Genomic DNA, 8,205 nt, shown 5'->3' on the forward strand with positions numbered 1-8,205 from the left:
GGCGTTTTGCATTTATAAAATACAAAGAATATAGAAAAAAAATCTTATTTTTATTATTCAAATAATTTTTATAGTCAAAACTCTGGAGTAAAAAGTCTATGGCAGGTGAGGCAGTGCCTCACCTGGCTACTTTTTCTGTACATCTCTTATCAAAACTCAGCAGATCTCCAGCAGTATATACAGCTGTATCTGTGTATAATGCCAATATGTACCCCAGGGCTCATAAATTGGCTCTGATACTTGCCTGGGACTCCTCAGCCATTTACCTCACCGCACGTCCCTGCAGAGCTCAGCACAAGATTTTCAACCTCTGAGCTCACTGCAGACTTGTACACTCAGTGTGCCTCAGCTCCCGATGCTCAGCACCATTAATTATTGTCACATCAGCAGATAGGCGAGGGACTATGTAAAAACCGGACCCTGACAAGACCCGGACCACCGGACCGGACAACAAAATCTACATCCTGGATGTCTTGTCCGGGGGGATGCCTGTGATACCTTTCCCCAGGGAAGGGGAAATTACAGCCTACCCGTGTGGTCCGGACCGTTCCTGCTTTATTCTCCCCTCCTCCTCTCCCTGATGACAGCTGTCATGTGAAGCCCCCCAGACAGTACACCCCTAGGACAGGGCACCCTCCGGACCGGACACTACAAGCTTCAGACTGCAGATTTTGATCCGGCGTTCCAGGGGTCTTGTCTGGGTCTGGTTTTTAGACATACCCGATAGTTGAAGCTGCAGCACTACCCCACTCCCATGCACAAAACCATTAGCTAAAAAATAATAATAATAAAAAAATGTTTAAATACAAGCCAGCCACAGGGGGCCTAATGGTACTGACCCCCCTGAGCATCCCCTTAATCCGGGCTTAGTATAGGGTAGACAAGATGGGCCAAGTGGTTCTTAACAGACATCAGATTCAATGTGGCCTCTCGCAGTGGAATACTGTTATTTATTTACAGTTTCTTACATAGCGCAGCATATTCTGTTGCTCTTTACAATTGGAAACAACAGGGTAGATATAAACCGACATGGAGGTAGGAGGGCCCTGCTCGCAATATATATCTATAGGGATACTAGGAGGGATACATAAGGATAGAATTCCATAGCATGGAAGTCCCATCAGATTACAAAACAGTCCTGATGGGATGCAATTAGATATAAATGCAACTGGAGGTTTTGTGGGGGTCCTGAGTATGATAAGCTTGCCTGAAGAGGTGAGTTTTCAGGGAACGCTTGTAAGTTTGGAGGTTAGAGGAGAGTCTGTGTGCGTGGAAGGGCATTCCATAGGGTGGGTGCTGGCCGCCAAAAATCCTGCAAGTGTAAGTGGGAGCAAGCAATGAATGTGGATGAGAGACGCAGATCTTGTGTAGAGCGGAGAGGTCGGGTGGGGATATATTTTTAGATAAGCGAAGAGATATGTCGGTGTATTCAGAGTATTGGCTTTGTATGTAAGCAGAAGTATTTTATATTGAATGAGGTAATATACAGGGAAGTCAGCCTGTAGTCAGCCTGTGTCGGCATGTTGGGGGCCCACACCCCAGACCCATACCCAGTGTTAGGGACCCCCAGTGACAGAGATGCCTTGACGTACGGCCTGGGGGCTTAACCCTATATCTGCAGATATATGCAACCAAGATCTCTGTATTATCTGATTATTATATGTATATTTCTCATTCAGTGTGCAATAGGGATACAAACTGTTTTTTTTCCTAACCAGATTTACCCCTCCCTGTTGGCACCTGAATGACAGACCTCTGATTGAGCAGCTTACCAATAAAAATGTTGTGCAGTTGAGAGGCATAGATGGGTCAGCATTAGGAGGGATTGCTGACACCTGAGTGCCATTGGAGAAGCCAGGGGTATCTCCAGGTAAGCTGGCTCTCAGATGTTGTAAGCCATTATCATGTGGCCTTACACTGGGCTATTAGGCCCATAAATTTGTTATTGTGCATGGGATGGGTTTGGGAGTGTGATTTCCCCCTTTGTTGGTATGGCTGGTCTGCTCCAGGGTAGCACACCCTAACACTTTATTAACATTTATGTTTTTCCCTATCACATTGTATGTATTATTTTAATCACACCTTCACCTCCCTATATAGCACTTATGTGCTTCTTATTTAACACCTACTAACTTTCATTTGTGTGCTGCCCTGGAGTAGTCAGCCTGTGTCGGCATGTTGGGGGCCCACACCCCAGACCCATACCCAGTGTTAGGGACCCCCAGTGACAGAGATGCCTTGACGTACGGCCTGGGGGCTTAACCCTATATCTGCAGATATATGCAACCAAGATCTCTGTATAATCTGACTATTATATGTATATTTCTCATTCAGTGTGCAATAGGGATACAAACTGTTTTTTCCTAACCAGATTTACCCCTCCCTGTTGGCACCTGAATGACAGACCTCTGATTGAGCAGCTTACCAATAAAAATGTTGTGCAGTTGAGAGGCATAGATGGGTCAGCATTAGGAGGGATTGCTGACACCTGAGTGCCATTGGAGAAGCCAGGGGTATCTCCAGGTAAGCTGGCTCTCAGATGTTGTAAGCCATTATCATGTGGCCTTACACTGGGCTATTAGGCCCATAAATTTGTTATTGTGCATGGGATGGGTTTGGGAGTGTGATTTCCCCCTTTGTTGGTATGGCTGGTCTGCTCCAGGGTAGCACACCCTAACACTTTATTAACATTTATGTTTTTCCCTATCACATTGTATGTATTATTTTAATCACACCTTCACCTCCCTATATAGCACTTATGTGCTTCTTATTTAACACCTACTAACTTTCATTTGTGTGCTGCCCTGGAGTAGTCAGCCTGTGTCGGCATGTTGGGGGCCCACACCCCAGACCCATACCCAGTGTTAGGGACCCCCAGTGACAGAGATGCCTTGACGTACGGCCTGGGGGCTTAACCCTATATCTGCAGATATATGCAACCAAGATCTCTGTATTATCTGATTATTATATGTATATTTCTCATTCAGTGTGCAATAGGGATACAAACTGTTTTTTTCCTAACCAGATTTACCCCTCCCTGTTGGCACCTGAATGACAGACCTCTGATTGAGCAGCTTACCAATAAAAATGTTGTGCAGTTGAGAGGCATAGATGGGTCAGCATTAGGAGGGATTGCTGACACCTGAGTGCCATTGGAGAAGCCAGGGGTATCTCCAGGTAAGCTGGCTCTCAGATGTTGTAAGCCATTATCATGTGGCCTTACACTGGGCTATTAGGCCCATAAATTTGTTATTGTGCATGGGATGGGTTTGGGAGTGTGATTTCCCCCTTTGTTGGTATGGCTGGTCTGCTCCAGGGTAGCACACCCTAACACTTTATTAACATTTATGTTTTTCCCTATCACATTGTATGTATTATTTTAATCACACCTTCACCTCCCTATATAGCACTTATGTGCTTCTTATTTAACACCTACTAACTTTCATTTGTGTGCTGCCCTGGAGTAGTCAGCCTGTGTCGGCATGTTGGGGGCCCACACCCCAGACCCATACCCAGTGTTAGGGACCCCCAGTGACAGAGATGCCTTGACGTACGGCCTGGGGGCTTAACCCTATATCTGCAGATATATGCAACCAAGATCTCTGTATTATCTGATTATTATATGTATATTTCTCATTCAGTGTGCAATAGGGATACAAACTGTTTTTTTCCTAACCAGATTTACCCCTCCCTGTTGGCACCTGAATGACAGACCTCTGATTGAGCAGCTTACCAATAAAAATGTTGTGCAGTTGAGAGGCATAGATGGGTCAGCATTAGGAGGGATTGCTGACACCTGAGTGCCATTGGAGAAGCCAGGGGTATCTCTGTTGCAGATGATTATCAGCTCACAGCAGAAGTATCAGCACTCAGACATTTGTGGGAGAATCAACTGTTTACTTGGGATAAACTGCAGAAGCAACCATGTACATCATGGCAAGATGGAGGATGCAGAGAAGAGAGAGGAAAAACAATTATTACCTCATAACCAGTGAGGACAGTACAATATACAGAAGGAACTACTTCACACACTAACAAGTATTCATAGTAACACTTCGCCATCTACTGTCAGTTCAATGTAATTCCTCCAACATACAAAGTAAGTGTATAGCTGTTGCTGATAATCCAACACCCCTTCTCAACAGCTAACGCTTAGTCAGTTAGTCCAAGCTTCTTTGTTAACCTGATGTGTCTGTCCACAGTCAGAGGCTTTGTGAAGATATCTGCTGTCATGTCTTCGGTTGGGCAGTACTGTAAGTCCAGAAGTCCTTGTTCCTGAAGATCTCTCAGAAAATGGTACTTCACATCGATATGCTTTGTTCTTGGGTTAACCCTTTCCGTCTGTGCAAGTGCAAGACATCCCTGATTGTCCTCGAAGATTTTTGTCGGTCCTAATTGTTGTTGACCCAGATCTGTCAATAGTTGTCGTAGCCATATAACTTCTTGGCTTGACTGCGCTGCAGCAACATATTCTGCCTCTGTCGATGAAAGCGTTACAGACAGTTGCTTTCTGCTATTCCAACTAATGGCACCCCCTGAAAGTAGAAACAGATAACCACTGGTGGATTTTCTGTCACAGGGGTCTCCGGCCCAGTCAGCATTAACGTATCCAGTCAGGCTACAATCATCACTTACTGGTAGCTTCAGTTTAAAGTGTGATGTACCCTTCAGGTAGCGTATAACTCTTTTTACGGCATTCCAGTCTATCTGACTTGGTGTTGATACTTTTCTGCATAGTATTCCTACTGCTGCTGCAATATCTGGCATTGTAGCAGTGGTAAGGTACAGCAATTTTCCTACTGCTTTTCTGTAGTGGTTATCATTTGGTAGTAAAGTATGTTCATTGTTCATCTCCTTCAAGTAGTTGGTTTCCATTGGAGACTTTACTGGTTTTGTGTCTTTCAATCCAAACGTTTCAATTATGTCTTGTATTTTGTGTTTTTGGTTAAGAAGGAAGCTGCCATCTTCCTCCCTTTCAATCTGTATGCCCAGGTAATGTTTCACATTTCCAAGATCTTTGGTCTCAAAGTGCTGATTTAGGGTCTGTAGTATTTCTGTTTCATCCCCTTCTCGTTCGAAACAGATTAAGAGATCGTCCACATAAATGAGCATAAACATCCATCTGTCTGTCAGTCTCTTTATGTACAGACATGGATCAGCCTTACTTCTTTGAAAGTTCTCATTTGTAAGCACTTCATTAATTTTGACGTTCCACGCCCTGGCGGCTTGCTTTAGGCCATATATGCTTTTGTGAAGTTTGCATACTAAGTTTGGTCTTTGTTCATCTTTGAATCCTGGCGGTTGTTCCATGTAAATGTCCTCTGTTAACTCACCATGTAGAAATGCTGTCTTCACGTCGAAATGTTTCACCTGCATTTTCTTATTAGCTGCTACTGTGAGTAAAGTCCTGATTGTAGCATGTTTGACTACTGGGGCGAATGTCTCATCATAGTCCTCTCCATATTTTTGAGAATAGCCTTTGGCTACCAGCCTTGCTTTATACCGTTCAACCGAGCCATCTGTATTGCATTTAACTTTGAAAGTCCATTTACATCCTATGGCCTTTCTTCCTGGTGGCAGCTCTGTTAGAGTCCATGTTTTGGTGTCGTGCATGGATTTCATCTCTTCCTCTGCTGCTTTTAACCATTCACTGGCTTCTCTTTCTGGGAGCTGAGATATATCTTCCCATGATATGGGTTCATATACACTAATTGTGCTGGCTTTGTATGAGAGACGTACAGGGGGTTTACCTTTGTTCTCTCTTGTTGAACGCCTTGATTCTGTGTCCGGGTTTGGTTGTATCTGTTCACTTTGAGTATTTTGGCTTGCATTGACTTCAACTATTTGTTCAGGAGATACACATGTAGGCTGTTTATTTTCAGCTTTCTCTTGCGTTAATTCCAGTGATGTCATTATGTCATTATTCAGATCCTCAATGAAAGTCACACTGTTGCTGACGGTAACTCTGTCGGTTTTGGGATCTAAGATTCTGTATCCTTTGCAGTTGTCGCTATACCCAACAAGGATTCCTTCTACTGCTCTGTTTTGGAGTTTGGTACGTTTCTCCACTGGAATAAACACAAATGCTCTGCACCCAAACACTCTTATATGTTTCATGCTTGGTTTCTCACCGTGCCATAGTTCATATGGAGTTTTCTCCACCTTTCTGGAAAAGAGTCTGTTTTGTAAATAAGTAGCTGTCATTGCTGCTTCACCCCAATATTTTTCGGGTAGACCAGAATCTGTCAGCATGCATCTGATCATTTCTGTTATGGTTCTATTCTTTCTTTCTGCTACGCCATTTTGTTCAGGTGTGTATGGGACTGTCTTTTGGTGTTCTATCCCATGTTGTCTTAAGTAATCTTCTATTTGATGTCCTGTGAATTCACCTCCATTGTCACTTCGAAGAATAAGTGGTTTCCTCTGAAACTTGTTACTTGCCTTTGTTACATAGTCTTCCAGTTTACTGAAAACTTCATTTTTGTTCTTCATTAGGTAGGTGACTGTGTATCTTGAGTAGTCATCTATAAAGGTCACTATGTACCTGTTCCCCCCAGGTGTAGGCAGCTTCATGGGTCCACACACATCAGTGTGTACTAGGTCGAGTGGTCGTGTAGCTCTGTTCTCACTTTCTTTAGGAATTGTTGCCCTTGTAGCTTTGGATTTGATGCAACATTCACATCTGACAGTAATTGGACAGGTGGACACTATAAGATCCTTTGTTAGATTCCGCTTTTGCAGTTCCTTTATACTTTCCGGATGCCTGTGGCCTAAACGTCTATGCCACATGTGGATACAGTCATTGTGTCCCTTTGTGCAGAGTCTCGCCTGTTCCTTCACTGTGTTGAGATGATATAAGTGCTCACCTGCTTTGGCATTGGTTATCACTCTGTTTCCATCCAAAATAGCACATTCGTCACCTTGGAATTTCACAGTGAGTCCTTTAGCTGTCATGCGTTTTACAGATAACAATCCTCCTTCTAGACCAGGAACATACAGTACATCTTTTACTGGTATGGCTAAGTTGTGACCATTTTTACCGGGACACACTAGGATTCCATGTCCAGTTCCTTCTGCATTTATTTTGCTTCCGTCTGCAAGATAGATTGTTTCCTTGTTATTTAAGTCTAGCTCTGTGAAAAAGCTTCTATCACTTGTCATGTGGCTTGTTGCTCCTGAGTCAATGCACCACCCTTGCAATGTCTGATTGTTTGTCACTTTAAATGTGCCATTCCAATTATCTGCACATGGATCACAGATTGTGGTTTTCACCTTCTGTTTAGTCCCTTTAAGTGATTGTTTCTGTTGTTCTGCTTTCCATATTGTGCAGTCTTTCTTTAAATGTCCCTGCTTCTTGCATCTGAAGCATGCTCTAGTTTCCTTATTGTAGGGCCTTTTATCTATAACTTTAAGAGCTTTTCCACTGTCACTATCCGTGGAGTCCTGCACAAGTTCCTTTCTTCTCTGATATTCATCTATTAACCTGGTCTTTACAAATTCCAGTGTCAGGTCAGTCTCAGGTCTTGTCTCCAGTGCATTAATCAGTGCAGTGTATGAATCAGGTAAACTACATAACAGTAAGGCTGCAACGTGACTGTCTTTAATGTCCTCACCAACTGATCTTAGCTGTGCAATCACCTCCAGCATTGCATTTATATGCTCCTGCATATCTTTGTCTTTGCTAAGTCTCATCTTGTACAGTTTCCTTAGCAGAAATAACTTGCTGTTAAGGCTGGATCTTTCATGCAGCTTTTGCAGTGCATGCCACATGCCTTTTGCAGTGTTCTCATGTCTTATGTGGATTAACTGGTCATCCTCCACTAACAGGCTAATGGTGGCCCTCGCCTGTCTGTTTTTCTTGTCCCATTCCTGACTATTGTTATCTGGTCTCTCTGTAATAATCACCTCCCACAAGTCATCTCTGGATAATAACATTTCCGCTTTAAACTTCCATAGCTGGTAATTATCATTGTTCAGTTTGGCCACTGTAAGTTTCAACTCTGAGCTAGCAGCCATTTCTCTTCCCTCCTTTATACATATAACATGTATTCCTTACTGTGTTCAGGAGATCAGTAGTTCTGGAAGATTCCTTGTATGAGTCTCTTCACCAGGTTGTGCTGTCTTTTCTTTCTGTGCTTGGGTCTGTGTCTGGGCCCATAACCTGTTGCAGATGATTATCAGCTCACAGCAGAAGTATCAGCACTC

Source organism: Crinia signifera, chromosome 1 (genome assembly GCF_055691185.1).
Source record: "Crinia signifera chromosome 1, ASM5569118v1, whole genome shotgun sequence".
Taxonomy (NCBI): domain Eukaryota; kingdom Metazoa; phylum Chordata; class Amphibia; order Anura; family Myobatrachidae; genus Crinia; species Crinia signifera.